General features: G+C 35.2%; 1 long non-coding RNA gene across 4 annotated transcripts in view; it reads right to left on the bottom strand.

Annotated features, from left to right (window-relative positions):
• Window positions 1-27,656, bottom strand: part of LOC307185411 — a 311,225-nt gene that overhangs the window by 138,916 nt on the left and 144,653 nt on the right. For all 4 annotated transcript variants that reach the window (XR_013828040.1, XR_013828041.1, XR_013828042.1 and 1 more), the window contains one exon: window positions 15,664-15,852. This is a non-coding gene — a long non-coding RNA (uncharacterized lncRNA). The remainder of the gene's footprint in view (window positions 1-15,663; window positions 15,853-27,656) is intronic.

The following is a 27,656-nucleotide window of genomic DNA, read 5'->3' as shown; positions in this document are numbered from 1 at the left end:
AAACAGAATTTGTTTAACTATGATATGCATTATAATTTTAGTTCTAATAACCTGGTAAAAACTCTTGCAATCTACACTTTTTCAGAAAACCAAGTTCTATCTCCACAGGTCCTACAAATTGATAAGCAAGGGTTCAAACTACAGGAATAAGGGATTTACATTTCTCTTCTAATGAATCTCATCCTCCAAAAAGCAACAGTGACTGAAAACAAACATTTTTAGAATGTCTTCATTTGTGTCTTTCATTGGTTCATAGGACAGCCCTCTCGTCTCATCCATCCAGTAAAGCGGCAGGCACAGTGAGCTCAGAATAAAATAGTTAAGTGACAATGATATGTGAGCTGGGCCCCAGGAAACTATGGAAAGGCCACAGCTCATCTTTTTAAGAAGTCACTCAAATCATTAGCTCATATTTCATGAAATATTGCATTTTCATCTTATCTTTTCTGCTCCTGTTATGAATGAAGACCAACAGTCAAGAAAAATGAAAGACTAGAAATAATTCACCTTAAACTGAAGTTAGGACTGCTTTTTATGCATGACTGCTTCCAACTATGTATGTCATTTAGCCATCAAGTCACTGAACCAAAGTTGATTTTTATTATTTAGGTTTATAGGGATTTTTTTAAAAAGAGGGAATGAATTTGTATGTAGGTAGTTGGGGAAGCTTTTAAAAGATACATAAACTAAAGGTGAGTTCGACACTCTAATAAAGGGACATAGAAGTTGAGATGCTGAATCACCAGGAAAATTAAAGTCAAAAGTTAGAGAAAGATTAGCTTTCCTCTTCCCCTCTTTTAAGTTGACAAGTAAAGATCAGAGTGATGCAAGAGCTAAGAAAAAACACTTGAGGATTATATGGGGACAATAAAGTTTCAAGTGCTTCCCCAAAGGGCTGACCATGAGGATGTAGCCCAGAGAAGTAGAACACTGAACTCATGATGATACCAGAAACTCCGGAAGGGAAATTAGATCAAAGACATTTTCTATATATTCAGAAACCCCAAATATAAGGAAGAGCGTCCATAATATCGTGATATTAAGGTCTATGGGAATTTTCTCCTTCTACATCATTTATTAACTTGATGCTTGTTATATTAGACCTCTTTTTTAATGAACTTGTAACAAGAATTCAAGAAATAAAAAGGTAAAAGTAAAATCTGTTCACTTACACGCAAAAATTAGGATAAATCTGTGCCAAGAAGATATTTCTGAGCTAAGAGATCTTAAGACCTTCCTGAGTCTCATAAAAAGTAACAATTTTATACAATTTTACCTTCTTCCCCAAAAGGTAATAACTCCTTAAGTTGTTTAGGTTAACTTTTAAATTACTTCTGTAACCCTGAGTGTCCATTTATTGTATATTTAGCCATTTTAATTAATATTATAAAATATATACTAAAAATTGCAAAAAATTGATTAAAAAAATTTAAAAAGACACAAATAAATGGAAACATATCCCATGTTCATGAATTGGAAGACTTAATATTGTTAAAATGCCCATATTACTCAAAGCAATCTACAGATTCAATGCAGTCCCTATCAAAATCCCAATGGCATTTTTAACAAAAAGAGGCAAAAACAATTCTACAATTTACATGGAGCCATGAAAGACCATGAATAACTAAATTAATCATGAGCATGAAGAACAAAGCTGGAGGCATCACACTGCCTGATTTCAAAATATATTACAAAGCTACAGTAATCAAAACATTATAGTACTGGCATAAAGACAGACAGACAAACCAATAGTATAAAAAGACCAGAAGGGCTTCCCTGGTGGCGCAGTGGTTGAGAGTCTGCCTGCCGATGCAGGGGACACGGGTTCGTGCCCCAGTCCGGGAGGATCCCACATGCCGTGGAGTGGCTGGGCCCGTGAGCCGTGGCCGCTGAGCCTGCACGTCCGGAGCCTGTTGCTCCAGAACGGGAGAGGTCACAACAGTGAGAGGCCCGCGTACCACAAAAAAAAAAAAAAAAAGACCAGAAAAAAGTCCATGCATATACCGTCGACTGACCTTTGACAAGGGTGCCAAGAATACACAGTGGGGACAGTCTCTTCAAAAAATGGTGTTGGGAAAACTAGATATCCACATGCAAAAGAATGAAATTGGACCTTTATCTTACACCACACACACACACACACACACACACACACACAAATTCAAAATGGAATGAAGACTTAAATGTAAGATCTAAAACTGTAAAACTCTTAGAAGAAAAACAAGAGAAAAGCTTCATGTCATTGTCTTGACAATAATTTCACAGATACAATATGAAAAGCACAGGCAACAGAAGTAAAATTAGACAATTGGGACTACATCAAACTAAAAAGCTTTGCACAGCAAAGGAAACAATCAACGGAGTGAAAAGGTAACCTATGGAATGGAAAAAAATATTTGAAAAACACATATTGGATAAGGGATTAATCTCCAAAATATATAAGAAACTCTTAAAATTCAATACAAAAAAATAATAACCCAATTTAAAAATGGGCTAAGGACTTTTTAATTTTTTTAATTTAATTTTATTTATTTTTTTATACAGCAGGTTCTTATTAGTCATCAGTTTTATACACATCAGTGTAAACATGTCAATACCAATCACCCAATTCATCACACCACCAGCACCACCACCCGTGGCTTTCCCCCCTTGGTGTCCAGACGTTTGTTCTCTATATCTGTGTCTCAATTTCTGCCCTGCAGACCAGTTCTTCTGTACCATTTTTCTAGGTTCCACACACATGTGTTAATATATGATATTTGTTTTTCTCTTTCTGACTGACTTCACTCTGTATGAGTCTCTAGATCCATCCACGTCTAAACAAATGACCCAATTTCGTTCCTTTTTATGGCTGAGTAATATCCCATTGTATATATGTACCACATCTTCTTCATCCATTCATCTGTCGATGGGCATTTAGGTTGCTTCCATGATCTGGCTATTGTAAATAGTGCTGCAATGAACGTTGGGGTGTGTGTGTCTTTTTGAATTATGGTTTTCTCTGGATATATGCCCTGTAGTGGGATTGCTGGATCATATGGTAATTCTATTTTTAGTTTTTTAAGGAATCTCCATACTGTTCTCCATAGTGGCTTTATCAATTTACATTCCTACCAACAGTGCAGGAGGGTTCCCTTTTCTCCACACCCCTCCAGCATCTGTTGTTTGTAGATGTTCTGATGATGCCCATTCTAACTGGTGTGAGGTGATACCTCATTGTAGTTCTTGTTTGCATTTCTCTAATAATTAGTGATGTTGTGCAGCTTTTCATGTGCTTCTTGGCCATCTGTATGTCTTCTTTGGAGAAATGTCTATTTAGGTTTTCTGCCCATTTTTGGATTGGGTTGTTTGTTCTTTTAATATTGAGCTGCATGAGCTGTTTATATATTTTGGAGATTAAACCTTTGTCTGTTGATTCGTTTGCAAACATTTTCTCCCATTCTGAAGGTTTTCTTTTCGTCTTCTTTATGGTTTCCTTTGCTGTGCAAAAGCTTTGAAGTTTCATTAGGTCCCATTTGCTTTTATTTTTGTTTTTATTTCCATTACTCTAGGAGGTGGATCAAAAAAGATCTAGCTGTGACTTATGTCAAAGAGTGTTCTTCCTATGTTTTCTTCTAAGAGTTTTATAGTGTCCGGTCTCACATTTAGGTCTCGAATCCATTTTGAGTTTATTTTTGTGTATGGTGTTAGGGAGTGTTTTAATTTCATTCTTTTAAATATAGCTATCCAGTTTTCCCAGCACCACTTATTGAAGAGACTGTCTTTTCTCCATTGTCTATCCTTGCCTCCTTTGTCATAGATTAGTTGACCATAGGTGCGTGGGTTTATCTCTGGGCTCTCTATCTTGTTCCATTGATCTATGTTTCTGTTTTTGTGCCAGTACCACACTGTCTTGATTACTGTAGCTTTGTAGTATACTCTGAAGTCCTGATTCCTCCAGCTCCATTTTTTTCCCTCAAGACTGCTTTGGCTATTCGGGGTCTTTTGTGCCATTGGTAATTTGATAGAGATTGCACTGAATCTGCAGATTGCTTTGGGTAGTACAGTCATTTTCACAAAATTGATTCTTCCAATCCAAGAACATGATATATCTCTCCATCTGTTGGTATCATCTTTAATTTCTTTCATCGGTGTCTTATACTTTTCTGCATACAGATCTTTTGTCTCCCTAGGTAGGTTTTTTCCTAGGTATTTAATTCTTTTTGTTGCAATGGTGAATGGGAGTGTATCCTTCATTTCTCTTTCAGATTTTTCATCATTAGTGTATAGGAACGCAAAAGATTTCTGTGCATTAATTTTGTATCCTGCAACTTTACCAAATTCATTGATTAGCTGTAGTACTTTTCTGGTGGCATCTTTAGGATTCTCTATGTATAGTATCATGTCATCTGCAAAGAGTGTCATTTTCTTTTTTTGTAGTATCTTTGTCTGGTTTTGGTATCAGGGTGATGGTGGCCTCATAGAATGAGTTTGGGAGTGTTCCTTCCTCTGCAATTTTTTGGAAGAGTTTGAGAAAGACAGGTGTGAGCTCTTCTCTAAATGTTTGATAGAATTCACATGTGAAGCCATCTGGTCCTGGACTTTTGTTTGTTGGAAGACTTTTAATCACAGTTTCAATTTCATTCCTTGTGATTGGTCTGTTCATATTTTCTATTTCTTCCTGGTTCAGTCTTGGAAGTTTATACCTTTCTAAGAATGTGTCCATTTCTTCCAGGTTGTCCATTTTACTGGCATAGAGTTGCTTGTAGTAGTCTCTTAGGATGCTTTGTATTTCTGCGGTGTCTGTTGTAACTTCTCCTTTTTCATTTCTAATGTTACTGATTTGAGTCCTCTCCCTCTTCTTCTTCATGAGTCTTGATAATGGTTTATCAATTTTGTTTATCTTCTGAAAGAACCAGGTTTTAGTTTTATTGATCTTTGCTATTGTTTTCTTTGTTTCTATTTCATTTATTTCTGCTCTCATCTTTATGATTTCTTTCCTTCTGCTAACTTTGGGTTTTGTTTGTTCTTCTTTCTCTAGTTCCTTTAGGTGTAAGGTTAGATTGTTTGAGATTTTTCTTGTTTCGTGAGGTAGGCTTGTATAGGTATAAACTTCCCTCTTAGAACTGCTTTTGCTGCATCCCATAGGTTTTGGATCGTCGTGTTTTCATTGTTACTTGTCTTTAGGTATTTTTTGATTTCCTCTTTGATTTCTTCAGTGATCTCTTGGTTATTTAGTAACGTATTATTTAGCCTCCATGTGTTTGTGTTTTTTACGTTTTTTCCCTGTAATTGATTTCTAATCTCATGGTGTTGTGGTCAGAAAAGATGCTTGATATGATTTCAATTTTCTTAAATTTACTTAGGTTTGATTTGTAACCCAAGATGTGATCTATCCTGGAGAATGTTCCGTGCACACTTGAGAAGAAAGTGTAATCTGCTGTTTTTGGATGGAACATCCTATAATTATCAATTCAACCTATCAGGTCTATTGTGTCATTTAAAGCTTGTGTTTCCTTATTAATTTTCCGTTTGGATGATCTGTCCATTGGCGTAAGTGAGGTGTTAAAGTCCCCCACTATTATTGTGTTACTGCTGATTTCCTCTTTTATAGCTGTTAACAGTTGCCTCATGTATTGAGGTGCTCCTATGTTGGGTGCATATATATTTATAATTGTTATATCTTCTTCTTGGATTGATCCCTTGATCATTATGTAGTGTCCTTCCTTGTCTCTTGTAACATTCTTTATTTTAAAGTCTATTTTATCTGATATGAGTATTGCTACTTCAGCTTTCTTTTGATTTCCATTTGCATGGAATATCTTTTTCCATCCCTTCACTTTCAGTCTGAATGTGTCCGTAGGTCTGAAGTGGGTCTCTTTTAGACAGCATATAGATGGGTCTTGTTTTTGTATCCATTCAGCAAGCCTGTGTTTTTTGGTTGGAGCATTTAATCCATTCACATGTAAGGTAATTATCAATATGTATGTTCCTATGACCATTTTCTTAATTGTTTGGGGTTTTTGCAGGTCCTTTTCTTCTCTTGTGTTTCCCACTTAGAGAAGTTCTGTTAGCATTTGTTGTAGAGGTGACTTGGTGGTGCTGAATTCTCTTAGTTTTTGCTTGTCTGTAAAGCTTTTGATTTCTCCATCAAATCTGAATGAGATCCTTGCTGGGTAGAGTAATCTTGGTTGTAGGTTCTTTCCTTTCATGACTTTAAGTATATCATGCCACTCCCTTCTGGCTTATAGAGTTTCTGCTGAGAAATCAGCTGTTAACCTTATGGGAGTTCCCTTGTATGTTATTTGTCCTTTTTCCCTTGCTGCTTTCAAGAATTTTTCTTTGTCTTTAATTTTTGCCAGTTTGATTACTACGTGTCTTGGTGTGTTTCTCCTTGGGTTTATCCTGTATGGGACTCTCTGTGCTTCCTGCACTTGGGTGGCTATTTCCTTTCCCTCGTTAGGGAAGTTTTCAACTATAATCCCTTTAAATATTTTCTCAGGTCCTTTCTCTCTCTCTTCTCCTTCTGGGACCCCTATAATGCGAATGTTGTTGCGTTTAATGTTGTCCCAGAGGTCTCAGGCTGTCTTCATTTCTTTTCATTCTTTTTTCTTTAATTTGTTCCACAGCAGTGAATTCCACCATTCTGTCTTCCAGGTCACTTATCTGCTCTTCTGCCTCAGTTATTCTGCTATTGATTCCTTCTAGTGTAGTTTTCATTTCAGTTATTGTATTGTGCATCTCTGTTTGTTTGTTCTTTAATTCTTCTAGGTCTTTGTTAAACATTTCTTGCATCTTCTCGATCTTTGCATCCATTCTTTTTCTGAGGTCCTGGATCATCTTCTCTATCATTATTCTGAATTCTTTTTCTGGAAGGTTGCCTATCTCCACTTCATTTAGTTGTTTTTCTGGGGTTTTATCTTGTTCCTTCATTTGGTACATAGCCCTCTGCCTTTTCATCTTGTCTACCTGTGAATGTGGTTTTTGTTTCACAGGCTGCAGGTTTGTAGTTATTCTTGCTTCTTCTGTCTGCCCTCCTATTGAGCCTTTTGGGCTAAGGACTTTTAATAGACATTTTTCCAAAGAAGACATACAAATGGCCCTCAGGTATATGAAAAAATGCTCAACGTCACTAATCATCAGAGAAATGCAAATCAAAACCACAATAAGACATCATCTCAAAATTGTCAAAATGGCTATTATCAAAAAACAAAGACAAGGATGACAACAATGTCATCCTTGCACACTGTTAGTGGGAAATTAGAACCCTTGCACACTGTTAGTGGGAATTCAAAATGATGCAGTTGCTATGGAAAACAGTATAGAATTTCCTCAAGAATTAAAAATAGAGGTACCATATGATCCAGCAATCCCACCTCTGGGTATTTATCCAAAAGAAGTGAAATGAGGCTCTCCAAGAGATACAGGACTCCCATATTCATTGCAGTACTATTCACAATAGCCAAGATGTGGAAACAACCTAACTATCCAAAAATAATGAATGAATAAAGAAAATGTAGTATATACATACAATAAAATACTGTTCTGCCTTTTAAAAATAAGAAAATTCTGCAATATGAGATAATATGAATGAACCTTGAAGACGTTATGCTAAGTAAAATAAGCTAGTTACAGAAAGACAAAGACTGCATGATTCCACTTATATGAAGTATCTAAAATAATCAAATTCATAAAATCAAAGAGTAGAATGGTGGCTGCCAGGGGTTGAAGGAGAAAGAGATGGGCAGTTACTAATCAATAGGCATAAAGTTTCAGTTAAACAAGATGAGTAAGCTCTAGAGATCTGCTATATAGCATTGTACCAATAGTAAACAATAATGTACACTTACAATTTTCAGAGGGTAAATCTCATGTTAATTCTCACCGTAATAAAATAAAAATTTTAATGACACTTGAAAAAATATTAAATATAATGAATGCACTAAATCTACCTGTAAAAAGTATTAGTCAAATTAAAATAAAAACACTTTAAATATTTTGCAATAGTATTACCCTTGAGAAGCAGATACAAATGACATTACTCAAGAATATAAATCTTTTTTCCATTTATAGGGAAAATAGGAGGATGTACTAGTTATTATATGGACATACCTTACCAGGCCTTCTATGCTCTGATTACAACCTATGTCTAAATAAATCCTCCTCAAAATATCTGCTCCTCCTGGAAGGTACTATCTTTTAATAAGGTTAATAATATGCACTTCACAGGGATATTTTAATCATTAAATGAGACAAAGGTCACACAGTGCCTCGAATAACTCCTAACACAAAACAGGCAAATAAGGAGCGATAATGATTCCACTTTTCAAAGACAACATGCTTTTGTCACAACACAGCCAAATTTACTGTACGTTATCATATAACATCTTTTGTAAACTGCCCCAAATCCCTACAACTCCTTAAGTAAGGGGTTTTTTGGTGGGGTCCCATTGAGTTTTAAATTTTAATCAACTTTATTTAGGTATGATTTACATGAAATAAAATGTGTCCATTTTAAGTGCATATTTTGATGAGTTTTAAAAAATGTGTACACCCATGTAACAATGTCACCACCACAGTCAAGAGATAAACATTTCCATTTTCCCCCAAAAGTTCTCTGGTGCCCTTTGTAATCGATTCCCCTACCCCTGGGCCCCTGCAACCAGTGATCTACTGAGTAGCCTGTTCTGTAATTTCATATAAATGGAAATATACAGTATGTACTCTTTTGTGTATGGTTTGCTCAGGATAATGTTTTTAAGATTCACCCATATTTTTTGTATTAGTAAGTTTGTTCATTTTTACTGCCAAGTGATAATATATTGTATGGATTTACTACAATGTGTTTATTCATTTTCCTGTAAAGGATGTTTTGTTGGCTTCTAGTTTTAGGCAACTATGATAAAGCTGCTATGAACATTCTTGTACAAAGTGCTCATATATTTTCCTTTTGCTTGGATAAATAACTAGGAGTGGAATTGTGGGTCCTGTAGTAACTATATATTTAACTTAAATGGAACTGTCAAACTATTTTCCAAATGGTCATATCATGTTATTTTTCCACCAGCAATGTATGAAAGTTCTGCTTGTTTTTCATGGTTGCTAACACTTGGTATTGTTTGTCTTTTTATTTAGCCATTCTAATAGGTATAGAATAGTATCCTACTGTGGTTTTAATTTTGTATTTTCCTTTTGACTAATGACGTTAGCATCTTTTCCTGTTTATTGGCCATTCATATATCTTCCTTTTTGAACTGTCTGTTAAAATATTCTGCCAACCTTTAAACGCTTAATTAAAGTTTTTAAATTGTCTGATTCCCTCTGAATATCTGGGACACGACCCATGAAAGCATCTCTCTTGATGGTGGTTCCAGTGTAAGAAGCTCCTGAGCCAAATTTAACTAAGATTTAATACTTGAGGTGACTGATGCAACACAGTGGGACAGAGAACAAAAGAGCAAACAATATTGAGAACTGAATCCAAAGAAAAGCTGAGACAGGAAAAAGAGAAAACACAACATAGTTGGCGGTCAGGATCAGGAGAGAATCAGGCTTTAAAAACTGGTTAAGGATAAATTTCAAAACAAGGACTGTGAACAATGAATGTAAGGTAAAGTTCTTTTATGTGGTACTGAGTGTTTTTATGGAGTCAGGCATGGATATTTACAGAAGTCAAAGAAGATTGGATGAATATGAAAATGTCACCTTCATAAGCTTTCATCTTGTTGGTTTGAGTTTAGTACTTTAATAGTATGTCAAGTCGTCACTGACTTCTTGTCCTAACCGAGAAAGCAGCCTCCAGTTAACAGAGCAAGAGATGGAGTTTAGAAAACGTGGCTTTTACCCTGATATGCTTGTGATTAACACATTGTAACCTTGCCAAAATACTTCATCTGTCTACATCTCAATTTCCCCAACAATCATATATAAGCAGCTTGATTTACAGAAGCTGTATCCCTAACCTTTTGCACAAGTAAGAGCAAACATGCAACAAAATACTTTGTATTAATACCATGAGCCCCAGAAATCTTCACAGAAACTCAAATGCTAAAGATTGCTCGCAGTCGTGCTGAATGTGTAGTCTAACCACAGAGAGGTTGTGCAAAATGCTTCCACTACAAAAATTAAATAATATGTATAAAGTGAAAGGTGCAACGTTCAAGAATCCCATCTGACACGCTTGCCTTCAGCACTGCCACATCAGGAAAGCAGGGGTGTGATCACAATGCTGGCTTCCTGGTGTTATTTCTTTGTTTTTTCTTCTACATCTTTGAATCACAGTCATGTCCGCCTTCCTCAGTCAGAGAAATCACAATGACTTAGGGAAGTTGAAGGAGATATGCTGAGAGCCTCCTTGCACATGTCTCTCAGCAGCCCTGGAGGAGTACATCAACATTCATCTCTGAACCTTTCTGAGGGAAGGCTTATCATAGGGTCCCTGTTTCAGCAAGCACATACGAAATGCCCACTCTGGACACTGCAACAGCAACAAGGCTTACCTTAGTTTTCTATTACATTATTTTCCTTTTAGGGGAAACATGCTAATAGCATTGGCTGGCAGAAAAGTAAAAAGAGAGCAAGATCTCTACAATGTCTATCTCCCTTGATATTTTCACTGACGTGTCTGCAGAGAATTTTTTTATACCATAGATATTTTCCATTACAGATTAGGGAAAAAGGAAAAACCTAAGTTACTATCATTTTTATATAAAGTAGAAAACAAAAAACATATATCTTAAAACTTAAGGTTAAATAAAAGTATTTGCTTGTGCAATAACAAATAAACTGAAATAAAAATAGACAAGATGGAATGATAACTTCAAAAAACTAAACAACATAAAGGAATTAATTTTTGATACAATCAGCTCGGTGCTTTGCAATGACCTAGAGGGGTGGGATAGGGAGGGTGGGAGGAAGGCTCAAGAGGGAGGGGATATGAGGACATATGTATGCACATGGCTGATTCACTTTGCTGTACAACAGAAACTAACACAGTATTGTGAAGCAATTATACTCCAATAAAGATCTATTCAAAAAAAATTTTTCTACAGACAAGTCTTCAAATTTAATCAACTCCACCCCATAGGAAAAGGATAAAGAGCTATCATATGCAACTCAGAGAAGAGGAAACCCAAAAGGTTAACAAGAAAATGAAGAGATGTTCAAGTTCATTATTAACCAGAGATATGCAAACTTAAACCCCAGTGAAATTTAAGTCTAAATGCTACAGACTAGCAAAAATCATAAAGCAATAGGAAGTCAAGCCTTGATGGGAATTCGGTGATATCGGGCATAGTAGGCACTGTTGGTGTGTCAGCCACCCTGGAGAAGAGCACACTGGCAGTATCCAATCAAGTTAAATATTTTCCTGCGTATTTGTCCCATAGAATTCCAACAGATCTATAAGTGGGAAAGCATGACGATGTTCATTATAGTGTGACTGGTGGTGATGGGCAATAGAGGCGATCTGGATGTCCTTCCTTGGGCAAGTGGACAGATACAATATGGTGAACATTACAAAGTACTATGTAGTAGTTAGAATGAACACACCAGATAGAGTGGGGAAAAAAATGTGCAAACAAAAATGATAATAGCACAATAACATTTATGTGATTTTTTAATCATTAATGTATCCTCAATGTACACATTAAGAAAACTATAGATTTAAAACAATCAACATGTTCAAAAGAATAGATGTTATATATATTAAAATGATCGCCCTTAAAGAACAGGTATGTAAATGGGAAATAAAAATGAGAGTAAGTAAATAAATAAAACAAGAGAGGGGCCTTGTAGGACAAATGATGGTGGATAACTTAAGACCAAAAATGATAATCAAAGAGGGAGAGAGAGAGAGAGACAGACAGAAACAGAGACAGAGAAAGAAAATGCTACTAGTACCAAAATAATTAACTACTGCCTCATTTTTGTCTCCATACCCTTTTCTGGGAAAGTAACAGGCTTCTAGAGCACAGATAAACCAGAAATATTTTTTATAGGGAGACAAATTTTCTTTAGCGTATGAAGATAGAGTTTTGATCATATTACTCCTAAAATTTATCTTGCCACACTGTGACAAGCAACAGAGAGAAACAGATGTTATTGTAATAGCCAAGTTAGCCACCTTTAAAATAAGGCCCTTTATGCCACTGTTGGCAAACCAACTTAGAAAAGGTAGGGCTAGCCTAGAGCACATAGTAAACATAATACGCTTATGTTAACCCTCAGAAAGGATAGCACCCCCAATATCTTTACAACATAACAATCCTCTGGATTTATCGTTAGAAATATACTTTAAAAACTATGAAGATGTACCTTTACTTGTTTCTTTTAAAAAGTAAAATCAATCTCTGGAAATCTCTAAGAAAAATAATAACAATTGAACTCTACCTTAGAGGTGTATAGTTGAACTTGGGCTTGGAGGAAGAATTGAAATATTTCAAAACTCCTGTCTTCTATAAAGAATAATCTGACCCTTTTATTGAATAACAGCCTGATGAATTTCAGTGGTCCAAGAAAGACAGAACGTGAAGGCACCGTGCCAGCTCCTACATTTAAAGTGGTGTTAACAGCTGCTGTGGGGAAAAACGGGATTCCATGATCAAATAGTTTGATAAACTGTGGGTTAAAAGGAGTTTCACATACATAAACTACAGGACTTGTCGATCCTATACTATGCCAATGTGCACTGTGAATATTCCAGATGTAAACAGGACCCAGAATTTCCTGATTTCTCTTATGGACACGGTTCAATATCGAGAACTTTGGGAGACTAGTGTTCTTTCACGTATACATCAAGAAATGTTACTCTAGGTCAGGCATTACCATATCCAGTTGATCATCAAAATCACCTGGAGATATATGTAGATATATGTAGACAGCTATAGCTTTATAGATATATAAATACAGACTGCGGGTACCATCCAGACTGACAGACTCAGAATTTCTGGGGAAGATGAGGAAAGGAGCATAGGAAGTCCAGAAATTTGTGTTTTTAATAAACTCTCCGGGTAATTTTGTTAATTAACCCAATTGGAATATCATGCATAGATAAAGACTTAGGTATACAAGGCTTTTCAAAAGTCTTTGTGTAGTTTTAAGCTTTAATAATTTCAGAAGTATAATGCTATTAACTTAGAAAAAACATTCAAAAGGTCATTTAAATTTTTTAAATACTGATGTTTCTTGTTAAAATTTAACATAACCACTGTCTCATATTACACATTACTATAGCCGATTTTCAAACTTTGCAAAAAAATTACAAGGATTGCATTTGTAATCCTAGCCTTAACTCAAAGAATGAGGTATTGAAACATATACAACAGTTCTGATGTCACCCCACAAGAGTGTAAGGGATAGAGATCAGGTTACCAAAGTGGCCAAGGAAAAGGACATTTTCTACCAGAAACTGTGGCAGTGGCACAAAAAAAGTTAAAAATTTGCTTTTTATTGTTTTTACTTAAGTCATTACTTCAACAATCTGTTACTGTATCTGAAGTGTAACAGTATTAGATACTCATTATGATTATTTGAGGAATAAGAGGGCCCAAACTGTTTTCTACATTATCAAAGTAAATTTACATTCACTATAATTGCAATGTGTATTATACTTTTAAGAAAAGTAGCAATCCATGAACTGCACAATTGTAAGTCTTACATTAACAAGATTTTCATTTAACAAAAATGCCCATTCCTCAATCATTACAGGTAAATGATAAATTAAAATTCTCATTTAAATAAAGTTGCAGAGAGTAATATTTGTAGAGAGGTATTTGAATAAAACTGTTTAGTAATAAAAATTGTGGAGATGATTTTTTAAAAAGACCTCACTAAATCTTTACAGTGTAAATGCATGATGTTCTTCCTATAATTGACTAGTAATGAATGGAACGTATCAAAAAGAGGTACTTAGGGCTTCCCTGGTGGTGCAGTGGTTGAGAGTCTGCCTGCCAATGTGGGGTACACGGGTTCGGGCCCTGGTCTGGGAGGATCCCACATGCCGCAGAGCAACTGGGCCCGTGAGCCACAGCTACTGAGCCTGCGCGTCTGGAGCCTGTGCTCCGCAGCAAGAAAGGCCGTGATAGTGAGAGGCCCGCACACCGCAATGAAGAGTGGCGCCCACTTGCCGCAACTGGAGAAAGCCCTTGCACAGAGCCAACACAGTCAAAAAAATAAATAAATAAGTTTATATATTTAAAAAAAGAGGTACTTAAAGACTAAAGTGTATTTCAGGAGGACCAATCCAAAGTGTATGGACAAGGCATCTACTTACAAGGAGACACTTGAGGAGTATCAAAATCTGTGGAGGATGCAAGATGCAATAGAAAGAGGAAAAAAATTAGAGCTTGTTTGATTAGGTCTCATGAACTATGCTGACATACATAGGTCAGTTTACCTATTTACCTATATTACCAATATCAGAGGCCTCACTTGTAAAAGCAAGGTCAGCCTCTCTATCCAAGCTGTTGTAGGATTACAGAGACTACTCATTCATTTATTCATTAATAACTATATTTAGATACCATTAAACCCTGGTGGTGATAAGAAAAGGAGATAGAGTCATGTGAGAAAGTGATTCTGTGTGTGTGTACATATGGTTGAGTAGACAAGGAAGTCCAAGATATGTGAGCCGAAATAATACATGGGAAAGCAGTTGGTATACATATTAAGCACTCAAAAAGTTTATGTATATTGTCTTCACAAATGTCCCAATTTTGTCCCCAAATATCTTTCACAAATAGCTAGACATGATGATAAAAAATCTCATCCAATTTTGGCACACACACCTGCTTTTCAAAAAGCTTTACTAAAATTCAGATTAGAAAATACTGTAAAGGAGAGGGTGAAAAAAGGAACTAACAGTTTCAGAGAACACACTATTACTTTAAATTCTGAAAACAATCCAGTGAGGTTGATACTGTTAATACTCCCATTTTAGAACTGAGGAAATTGAAGCTCAAAGAAGTTAAATGATTTTCCTAAAGTTATATAGTTAATATGTAATGATACTGAAGTTTGAACATGCACGTATCTAATTCCAAAGTCTTTTCTTTGCCAACATTATCACCAGAGATGGAATTACCATGAAGAAATGATATTTAAGCTTCTGGGCCTCATAACCACATGAGATTTTTGCAACACCCTCAGGAGGACCTTTAGCAACGTGGATAAAGAACGTAATAAATTCACACTGATGAAATAAATTGAAGATGACACAAACAGATGGAAAGATACACAGTATTCTTGGATTGGAAGAATTAATATTGTTAAAATGACCACACTACCTAAGGCAATCTATAGACTCAGTGCAATTCCTATCAAACTATGAATGGCATTTTTCACAAAACGAGAACAAATAATTTTAAAATTTGTATGGAAACATGAAAGACCCTGAATAGCCAAAACAATCTTGAGAAAGAAGAACGAAGATCGGGGAATCAGGCTCCCTGACTGTAGACTATACTACAAAGCTACAGTTATCAAAACAGTATGATACTGGCACAAAAACAGAAATATAGGTCAATGGAACAGGATAGAAAGTCCAGAAATAAACCCAGGCATCTATGGTCAATTACTCTATGACAAAGGAGGCAAGACTATACAATGGAAAAAAGACAGTCTCTTCAATAAATGTTGCCAGGAAAACTGGACAGCTATGCATAAAAGAATGAAATTAAAACATACGGGGCTTCCCTGGTGGCTCAGTGGTTGAGAGTCCGCCTGCCGACGCAGGGTACACGGGTTCATGCCCTGGTCCAGGAAGATCCCACATGCCGTGGAGCGGCTGGGCCCATGAGCCATGGCCGCTGAGCCTGCGCATCCAGAACGTGTGCTCCGCAACGGGAGAGGCCACAACAGTGAGAGGTCCGTGTACTGCAAAAAAAAAAAAAAAAAATTCTCTAACACCATATACAAAAATAAACTCAAAATGGATTAAAGACCTAAATGTAAGACTGGAAACCATAAAACTCTTAGAAGAAAACATAGGTAGAGCACTCTTTGACATAAATCGTAGCAATATTTTTTTTTGGATTTGCCTCCTAAAGCAAAGGAAATAAAAGCAAAAATAAATAAGTGGGACCTAATTAAACTTAAAAGCTTTTGCACAGCAAAGGAAATCATCAACAAAATGAAAAGACAACCTAGTGAAAGAGAGAAAATATTTGCCAATGATATGACTGATAAGGGGTTAATATCCAACATACATTTACAGTTCATACAACCCAACATCAAAAAAATCACCTGATTACAAAATGGACAGAAGAACTGAATAGACATTTTTCCAAAGAGGAAATGCAGATGGCCAACTGGCATATGAAAAGATGCTCAACATCGTTAATCATCAGGGAAGTGCAAATCAAAACTACAATGAGAAAGCACCTTACACCTGTCAGAATGGCTATCATCAAAAAGACACATGATAATAAATGCTGGTGAGGATGTGGAGAAAAGGGAATCCTGGGACACTGTTAGTAGGAATGTAAATTGGTGCTGCCACTGTGGACAACAGTACAGTGGTTCCTCCAAAAACTAAAAACAGAACTACCATATGACCCAGCAATTCCACTCCTGGGTATGTATCCCCAAAAAACAAAAGCACTAATTCAAAAAGATACATACACTCCAGGTTCATAGTAGCATTATTTACAATTGCCAAGATATGGAAGGAACTTAGGTGTCCATCAACAGATGAACGGATAAAGAAGATGTGGTATATAAATACAATGGAATACTACTCAGCCATAAAAAAGAATAAAATTTTTTCATTTGCAACAAATGAGTCAGATAGAGGAAGACAAGTACTGTATGATATCACTTATATTTGGAACCAAAAAAATACAAACAAACTAATGAATATAACAAAAAGCAGCAGACTCACAGATACAGAAAACAAACTAGTGGTTACCAGTGGAGAGAGGGAAGGGAGGACGGGCAAAAAGGGGCAGGAGATTAAGAGGTACAAACTATTAGATACAGAATAAGCTACAAGTATATATTGTACAGCACAGGGAATACAGTTTTAATTCAATATTTTATAATACTATAACTGGAGTATAACATTTAAAATTGTGAATCACTATATTGAACACCTGTAACTTATATAATATTGTACATCAACTCTACTACAACTTAAAAATTTTAAGAAGAAAAAAAAGAATGTCATCAACTCAAAGAGATTTAACATTGGTCACTGCACTAGAAAATTTCACACATCTGGAATATTACTCAGCCATAAAAAGGAATGAAATTGGGTCATTTGTAGAGACGTGGATGGATCTAGAGACTGTCATACAGAGTGAAGTAAGTCAGAAAGAGAAAAACAAATATCGTATATTAACACATATATGTGGAACCTAGAAAAATGGTACAGATGAACCAGTTTGCAGGGCAGAAGTTAAGACACAGATGTAGAGAACAAACATATGGACACCAAGGGGGGAAAGCGGTGGGGTGGTGGTGGTGGTGTGATGAATTGGGCGATTGGGATTGACATGTATACAATGATGTGTATAAAATTGATGACTAATAAGGACCTGCTGTATACAAAAATTAATTAAATTTAAAAAAAGAAAAGAAAATTTCACACATCTGAAATTCTACTGCTCACTCATGAAAGAAATTTGATAGAGGTTTTCTCAAATTTAACAACCTTAAACATTTATTTCAGATTACCAATAACATGGTGTGAAGTGGAAAGAAACTTTAACTATCAATAATAAAAAATTTTATATGCCAGAGAAAAGACAAAATTATCTTTCCATTTAGTCTATAGAAATCGATATTATAATATTGCTCAGTCATATGAAGAGGCAATCCAAAAATATGCAGCCAAATGTGTGGGGAAAAGGTATAAATGTGTGGCAGTCAATTAAAATATTATACTATTTTCTAGATTTTCAAATTTTGAAATTTGTTAGACTTTTGCTCATTTTAAATAAATGTTTCCCTTTGTACCTAATTTTGTATTCTGTTTCTAAAAAGGGGCCCCTCAGATTGCATAAACTTCCAGCCTTAAAACCTAGACCTATGAAGTCCCCAGGTTCTTGGCAAAAGATAGGTCCACAGGGAAACAACCCAGCGGATGGCCAGGTATGTGGCGGATGAAAAGATACTCTTGCTCCCAGAGACTGCAGGTCTGAGAGGAATTGGGAAACGAGTGATTCCCATAAGCCAGAGAAGAGCAGAAGAAAAGAAGCCACCTTGGGAGGGAGCACTTATCAGGGGACAACGGGTCATGAGATGGGAAGTGATCAAGTACAAAAACTACACTGCACAGTCTTTCTCTTTGGTGCCATCTATATTCCATGGTCTTTGCTGCTTTGGTCATGTTCTAGAGATCTTAAGTATCTCATCTTTATCTGGTCAAATATTTCATTTACATACTTTTCAAGAAACTGATTTACATTAACCTGAATACTTAATTTAGGGATGATCACAGAGAATCCAAAACAAAAAAGAATCTTAGGAATCCTACAGAACTGCCTTAATTTTACAAAGAGGAAACTTGACTTACTCAAGACCACACAGCTCACTGGAGACAAGAGTTCAATCAATCAAGTAATCAAATATAACTGAATATTTCTTCTGTGTTTAAGGCATTGAGAGAAGTAGAAAAAATATGAAGAACCAGCCTCATATGTTTAATATTTAAGGTGAAAATATAGTGTTTAGGACCATTATTGATATACATAACACTAGATATATATGTGCACACAAGTATAATACATATACATATTCCCTACACATACATGTGCACATATATATAGCTAGTATTGTGTACTGTACATATAGGCTATATAGTGTATAGTTAGTTATCTTAGAGCAATGAAATGAAAATGCTATAAAAATATAAATGAAAAAGGCTTCATTAAATATCAATGTAAGAATATTTTATCATGCGTCAGAGAGTGCTAGGGTATTGATGTACTCAGTAATTTTAACATTAGTATTAATAGGAAAAGTAAAATATATTTTTCTGACTGCCTATGCAAGCAAACAAAATTCAAATACGATAGAATTGAATCATCTATTAACTGTTCATAGTTTCTATTTTTTTATAATTTAAATGAATATTATACTTCTTTTTAAAATCAAATGATTTTAAATAAATGTCTATTACTTTGTAAATTGTCTCTGCCTTTACAACAACTCAAATTAGTTCTGTCTTTAACTGGACTCATGAGAGCAATGTTCCATCAAGTTAATCCACCAAAAAACAAACTTCAAAACTCTAAAGAGATCTGTCTTCCCTAATCTAAATTAAAACACTGAAAAGGACAGATTAAAACATGAAAGAGGTCATGGAAATTTCAAAATAATTCCATTCCACATTACCTCCTGTCCCCTGCCTCTGTCCCACCCCACCAAAAAAGACTTTAAAATGAGTGTTGAAATACGGCCCAGAGTACATTAGCCTTCTAGTAATATCACAGCTGTCTGAAAGCTCAGGGGAAAAACTCCAAGCAGGATTATGCTTTCTTCCTTTTTTGTTGTTGTTGTGTTTCATGCTGTTCATTTGGGGGTTTCTGAAAACAGAAGAAGGAACAGACAGCTGGATGGACAGACAGACAATTGCTTGAAGCCAGATTATTAGTAGCTTAAGTATTAATCTTTTAAGTGTATTGCCAAACATCCCACAAAGAGATCTGAAATAGCTCTTGAATGATAAAAGCTGAGGTGATGTGGTAATGGCACACCTCAAACTGTTTTTCTGACCCAAAACTTTAAAATGTTACTTTCATCTTGTTAAAAGGTGCTTAAAGTATAGTAAGTTTTGGAGTCTTCCTTTATTGGATGTGTCCCCACTGCCTTTTTCAACTGTCACTTGAATTACTCGAATTTTTTTAAATAATGGAAAAATATTACCTCCACAATTCATGTTGTGTCAATATAAAAACTTTAGTAATCCACCGGAATTAGAATAAATAAAACCATTTCAACTGTATTTTTCCTTGCTTTACAAACCAGATGACAGACAAAAGTGTGACTATGTAAACTATTCCAGTTAGGCTTATTGACCTATGCCATTAAGATTTCAAGACAAGGAACTCTCAACAGAATAATAAATTTCAGTTCAAAACTGGACTAATAAAAAGTTCCATATGAATATTAACACATTAACAGAGCAGAACAAATACGTTTGCCAAAAATCTCATTGGGGAAATAGATATAATGATTATTTTTATTGGTGTAAAAATAGAAACAACAAAAAATGATAATGATTTAGATCTTGGAAAGCATAAAAAAATTTGTGTGTTTCTTTTGACAAACAAAGCAGAAACCACAAAACCATTTATATACCGCACTCTCTTCTTATCTTTACTCCTTTCATTGCATTTCTTTCTGCATTGGCGGGGGGGAATGAGGGGAGCGTTGAAAAAATGGAGCCTAAAAGTATTTAACTAATATATATTTATTGTAATCAATTCAGAAAACATAAATGCATACATTAAAAAAAAACACACTCATCCCCTACCCCATTTCTGGAATGTTAATATATATTCTTTTTGTTTTCTATGCTTATACAATATATATGTAGTTATATACATATATACCTTAACTTTCAAGTATTTTTAAACTTACTCAAGAAATGGTAAGAGAGCCGAAACACTAGAGAGACTAAATATCTTTCGTCCAAAATACATTTTTGTTAGCTCCAACCTGAGGTATACAAGGTATACAGCTTTATACAAAGTATACAGTTCTACATTCTTCTAGGCAACTTCTACAGAAATGAGATTAGAATACCTTGCCAAGTAAAAACAATCATGGAAGCCACTAAACCAGAAAACCTAAAAAAAAAAAAAAAATCAGGGAAGATAAAGTTTACTAATATCCCTAACCATTAAGGACTCAGATAAGCTTGTACTGTAAAATTTTCCAAAACAATGCCAGTAATACCCCTGTTTGCAGCTTGTCACAAGGGCGCATTATGAATTTCAGCACACATTTTTTTCTTTTGCTTCTTGTTTCAAAAATGACTCTCCTTTAAGATCTTAGCAATGCTTTAATTTGAAACAAGTTCCTCCAATATTGATGCTTTTATGAACAATGAAGTGTTCTGTTCATGTTACAAGTTCTCAACTATTGGTGGTTTTGTCTTTACTTACATCAAAAACCTGAGTGTGATGTAATTTAACAATTGCCATATTACTGGTCTGTGTATCACTGATGTATCAACTGTTGTAGCTAGGTTTCCTAGTGTCTTTGAGTGATTTAGATCGGATTTATATTGTTTCAAAAGATAAATGCTAATTGCGGAAACTCATCGTCACTGTGGTTGTACAAGGCTGAATGATTCACTGAGATCCTAAATCTCTTACAGCCAGTGCTGTGCTGGTCAATGGTTAACAACCAGCTCTCTGGGGTAGGGAGAAGCCCAGCCCTGATTTGTAGTATTTTCCTATTTCCAGGGAGTAAATATTCCCACTAGGGCCAATTTCAAGATACTGAAAAAGGTCACTAACTTCAGAGTTGGGAAGGGATGTGCACAACCAGCTCTTGAGAGCATCTACGAGCCACTTCATAGCAATCTTGAATAGATAACTTTGAAATTCAGTGACATGCCAACTTTTCAGTCCAAATAGCCACAATCATGACTACCAAAAAACTCAAAAGCACTCCAGTTGTCACCCTTTCTTTTCCTCTTCCCAACATTTCTTCCTCTTTGGAAAACTGAGTCTAATTATCTGCTGAGCTTTTGATCTTAAACCTCTTTCCCTGAACCCAGGATATTAAGGACCCCAATTCTCCCTCTTCCCTTTGCACATCTTGACAACACCATGATCTGAAAAAAAAAAAAAAAAAAAAAAAAGGAAAGGAAAGGAAAAGGCAACTTCCCTGGTTGTTCTTTAGGCCCAGAGCAGTAGCTGCTGTTATTTCCTAGCACCAGGACTAGAGTCAAGAGGAAGGTAAATAACTGTAACTATTCCATAAGGTACATTTCAACATGCAAGGCTGTGGTGATTTCAAAGCCTCCTATCAAAGTTCTTATCCACCTCTTCACCCATAGGGTCACCATGAATGGTTTCACATGGGAAGTGCACAGCCAAGTGCCTAGCACAGGGAAGGGATGGATATGTGTTTGTTGAATAAGTAAATGAATATTCACTCCTCCCTCCATCTTGTGATACCCTTTTATGAACAGTCTCTTAGAAGGAAGTGTCTATAATATAACTGCACCTCCATAGTGTATCCTCAGCTATTATACAATATGAGTAATATGAAGGCCATTTATGGAAGGGAATGCTATGAAAGTGTTTCTGAATTTATCAAGGGAAGAATTAAGTTGCTAAACTGAAGGTAAGGGAAAATACTATATTCCTAAAATTGTCCAAAATCATTGCTGTCTGTACTGTCACTATTGCTCCAAACTTCCGGGCCCAGATTCACTGTGGAGAACATGCCTATACTCCAGGAGGCCAGGTGAGGTGAGCATCTGAAAAATGGTAATAGAAGAAAGCACCTGGCTTAGAATTGCACTCAAGTACTTTTTTTTTTTTTTCTAACTTTCTACTCTCCCAACACTTCCCCTGCTTTTCTTCTCTTCACCAGCACTATAATCATGTTACCACTGAAATAAATAATCTCTACTAGGAAACTTGCTCCAGTTGGGAAGCCAACAACCAGCCTCATATTTTCATGGGTTTCGATATTATACTTGTAGATCTCTTCTTCCTTGAGTTCATGTGGAAAATAAGGAGATTTTTGAGGAGGGGGAAATTCTATGATTTCATGTGTTTTATTAAAGATGTACAAAAGTGTTCCAAATTGTATCCTTTTATTTTGCAAGCAGCATTACAATTATTATTTTCTACCACCTTCTTTGGAAATATACTGATTTAATCTACATTACAAATTAATGTAATTAATTTGTCTCTGATTAGCTAATCTGACCCTTAGCCCAGAGATTTATATACCTGAATACATGCTAAAGGAACTCTACTGAATTAACAAATGAGTGAATGAATAAATGGATCTTATAAGATCAAAATCACTATTCTAGAATCTAAATGCACTTTGATATCCAATCTAATTGAAAAAATGTTCACTTAGAACCCATCTTATTGCCATCTTGAAAACTGACTACATTTGACATAATTTCATTCAACTCTGAATCTTGTTAGCCAGAAAATATAATGCTATTTTTCAGCCACTAAACCAAATCTTTATGAACTTTGCTGTTGTAGCTGTTATGAGAGTAGGATTAAATTTTTTCTTCCCTGATGAGCTTTTCTAAGTAAAGTTTTGAAGTCTTGATCTGTTTTTACCATTGTGCCTTATTTTAATTCAGTAGCTTCCTTCAGAATCGAAAGTTTCAAACATACTGGAGAAGGCAGAAGCTCCTCCATTGTTCCTACAACTATTGTTAAGTTTGCCCAAATCCCAAATAGCCTGTAGAGGTCCTTCCAATCCCACAACTATAAACACAGGCAACATCTCATTAAAGAAGCAATGAAATCCTTAACAATTTACAGGGAAAGAGAAAACTACAGCCTTCCTAGATAATAGGAGTTGCATTTCAAAAATCTTCCTTCCTATTGGTTCCAGAAATTAGTTTCTCAATATAAGAAAACAAACACAGGACTTCCCTGGTGGCACAGTGGTTAAGAATCTGCCTGCCAATGCAGGGGACATGGGTTCAAACCCTGGTCCGGGAAGATCCCACAAGCCGCGGAGCAAATAAGGCCATGCGCCACAACTACTGAGCCTGAGCTCTAGAGCCCGCGAGCCACAACTACTGAAGCCCGTGCGCCTAGAGCTCCTGCTCCACAGCAAGAGAAGCCACCGCAATGAGAGGCCCGCACACCGCAATGAAGAGTAGCCCCCCGCTCACCACAGGTAGAGAAAGCCCGCGTGCAGCAACGAAGACCCAACGCAGCCAAAAATAAAACATAAATAAATTTATTTTTAAAAAAAGAAAACAAATGCAACTAAACTCAATTTTACTTTTCAAGTGTTTGGTTATACACGAATCTATGACTTGTAGTACCTTCAAGATTTCTTCCTTCTTTCCTTCCTTCAGTACACACTGACCAACTATTATATCCAGCAATTGAAAATTAATATCTGGATAGAAGATAAATTTCTACTGATTAATTTGCAATACTGTTTTGCTGTGTTCAAAAAATAATACCACAGAAACTTGTGTTCTTCAAGTGGGCACTTATTCAGTATCCACTATTGAGTTTTTAGGCTTTGTCTTCAATTTTAGATATATTTTAGTAGTATTGGTGCTCTCAGAAAACTGGTTGGCTCACAGTTCAACCTGTCTGCAGAATGCTCAGTGGAGAAATAATAGAGCTTAACTCACTTAACCCAACTGGTGTCAGCTAGTCCTGATGACAAGAGTGCCAGCAGGGTGGGGCAAACTTACAGTCAGATTAATAAAATGTTTAATCCTCTACTTCCCCAATATTAATATAATGCAACAGTTTCTCTTTCCACAGAGTACAATTAATAATCACTTCTCATTTGAGCAGCTAAGACACAACACTACTATTAGGCAGTGTTTCTCCAACAGCTGAGTCATCCCTTTCAATTTGGTGTCAATTAGGCTAATTAGTGGTTAGCTGCTCAGACTGCCCTTCAGTCATTTGGAAGTAGCTTTCCACACAAATGCCAGGCACTCACTCTATGATTTTCTCACATACTGATGATCTATGTCTTGGCTGCTAAGACAGAAGCTATAAGCGAAAAAGGTAGCATTTGATTGGCTCAGCACTTGCCTGCCCACTGTCACAAAGCAGAGCTTTTTTTTTGGCCACCCACTAGTTTTATGGTCTCTTGTCAGCCACAGCAGTTGGGGCGCAATTTGTTGGCCACTGATATAACTCAATCGTGGTACCTTTTCATCTCACCAGCTAGGTGGTCGGGTGTGCTTCCCCCTGAAGGCATATGTACCTGTTAAAACACTATTTCTTTTGGCTCTGGTTCTAAACCCAGGCAAAGGGGATTAGAAACCTGGCTTTTAATTGTGCTTGCCTTTTTCTTTTGCAAATGGCAATCATTCTGTAGCACCTTTTGTGATATGAAAATGAACACTGGATTAAAGCATATTTTTGATTCCTCACCAAGCATTCTAGTCAGTCAGGCACCGGCTATGCTTAGCGGGCAGTTCAGCTTTGGCAGCAGGCAAACATTGAGCAATTTCAAAGCAAACCTGGTATCGAACAAGTTTACGGAGATAATTCAAAGAATTATTTAGCACTGTTCATTTAGTTATCAAATAAAATCTTGAAAATTTTGACAGACTGATTTCCTTCATGGGATTTTAATAATCATAATACACAAAGAGTCTGCATAAACTGTAGAAAAACATAAAGTAGATTGTTCTACAAATTAAATCTTCATGTGAAGAATATATTTTCAAAACTAAGGTTGTGTTATGACTTTTAAAAAATGTTATATATACTGACATATCCTTTAGTAAGCCTCATGAGAAAATTTCCTTTTAAATAGGACACAATTATTTCCTATCTAGAAGTTTAGATGTTTAAGAAAAGTTACCTTATTCAATTGAATTAGATATGTTATCAAGCTTTTGATTCTAAGAAATTGAGTCCTATGTAATAAGATTATATATGAATATATTTTTGAATATGGTAATTCAAAAATTTCCAGGAATCAATATAAAATTAGAGAATTTGCCAATTAAATATTTATAATGACATAATAATATATTTGAGTAATGAATGTCATGTTAGATTTTATGTAAAAAATCTTCAAAATACATCACTGACATGAAAAATTACATGTAGTTTAAGCCTCTCTGTGATGCAAGTTAAATTTAATCTATACTTTCACTTTATAAATGATACATTTTTATTTACATGTTTAGAGTCTCTATAATGTGTAAAGTATATGTATATATTTTATAGGGTTCAGATATATATAAAATTTTTAAATGCACATCTGAATTTACATTATATAAACAAATTAAAAGAAGTTGAAGACACTCAGGTATTTAAAAATGTGGCATCAATCATAGCCACAGAGAAATGTGACCAGCAAAACTTGATAAATAAAAATATCCATTTTGATTAAAATTGGCTCAAAAAATTATATAACAATAATCTAAACCACCACATAAGTTTTTAAATTTTCTAAAATATACTTTTGATAATTTTCATTTTTAAAATTAATCATCTGAAGACATAAATACTGCATGATTTTTTACACTAGCACTATACATACTTGAAAATAGTCAAATATTTGTGCTCTATAAGTTGAACTCATATAAAATAGGCATAGATAGAATAGGTATAGGTTTGAACAGGTAAAGCCAGATGGAAATATCTCTGCATAAATAGCAAATTATGGATCAGAAACTTGTAAGTTTTCTTATGATTTGCCTACTTATTGATTATCAGTAAGACTCAATCTTAGATTTTTTTTTCCCCTTAAATACGAAATGATACTTTGAAGAAATTTTTCTTAAGCAATAAGGTTTACATTAGACCCTGTAGTATGTGGAACAAATTTTTAAAATATGTTCTACATAGAAAGTAAATTAACTTCTAAAACATGGAAACTGGGGAGGAAAAATAATTTATAGTATTCTGCTATTTACTCTGCTAATATATTTTAAAGCTCCAAAATTTTCTCTTTCACACTGTTTCAATACCAGGCAATTCATGCCTCCAAACTGAGGACCTCACCAATGAAAACAATCCAAAAACAGTACAGTAAAATCTGAAAAACATAGTCTCTTTTCTACATAACTTGCAAATTTTTTCCACATAACTCATTTCATTACTTGTTCAGTAAATGTTTCATACCAATAATATCGCAATTTGCCATCATAGACATCAATGTGAAAAATGACATCCTTAAGAATTCATACCATCCAAATAGATTTCAAAATATAAAACAGTGAGAGCAAATGATGAAATAACATCAGGTCTGAGAAAAGAGGGCAGAATAAAATAGGAAAATTACAATTTACAAATCAGACTAGGGATTTCAGTTACAGAAAGAATAATGCTTAAGGATATGTATCTGTAATAAAGAATATGGATTTTTGCAATTTTTTAAAAAATTTCAACATAGTTCTGTTTTTCACCATTCATTTATTTCTTTTGCATGAAAAGGTGTAACTTGTACTGTCCAATATGGTAGCCTCTGACCATATGTGGCTATTGAGCATTTCAAATGTAGCTAGCCCAAAATGAGATGTGCTTTAAAGGCAAAATACACACTGGATTTCAAAGATTTAGTACAAAAAATATAAAATATATCCTAAAACCTTTTATATAGATTACATGTTGAAATGATAATATTTTGGATATATCAGGTTAAATAATATATTAGTAAAAGTTATTTCACGTGTTTCTTTTTACTTTTTTTAAACGGTCACTAGAAAATGTAAAATTATATTTCTTGCATTATATTTCTACAGAACAGCACTTGTGTAGACTGCGTATACATGGCACTAAATAATCAGTCATTTCACTCAAAATTTTAACGTGACTTGCTTTTTTCTGAAGTGCCTGATACCCTAAGCAAGCTAGTTTGCCTATTTCGACTAACATGACCAAAATTAGCCAAAAGAAAAGCAAAAGGGAAGTAAATCCAAAAGCAGTAAAACAAAAAAACACAAAACATGGAAAGATCCGTAAAAGTAGGTACACTGAACAATTTTCTACTGGTGAAGTCATTCAAATAGCCAAACCATT

Source organism: Stenella coeruleoalba (genome assembly GCF_951394435.1).
Source record: "Stenella coeruleoalba genome assembly, chromosome: 4".
Classification (NCBI taxonomy): Eukaryota; Metazoa; Chordata; class Mammalia; order Artiodactyla; family Delphinidae; genus Stenella; species Stenella coeruleoalba.
This window is presented reverse-complemented; position numbering and strand designations above follow the sequence as displayed.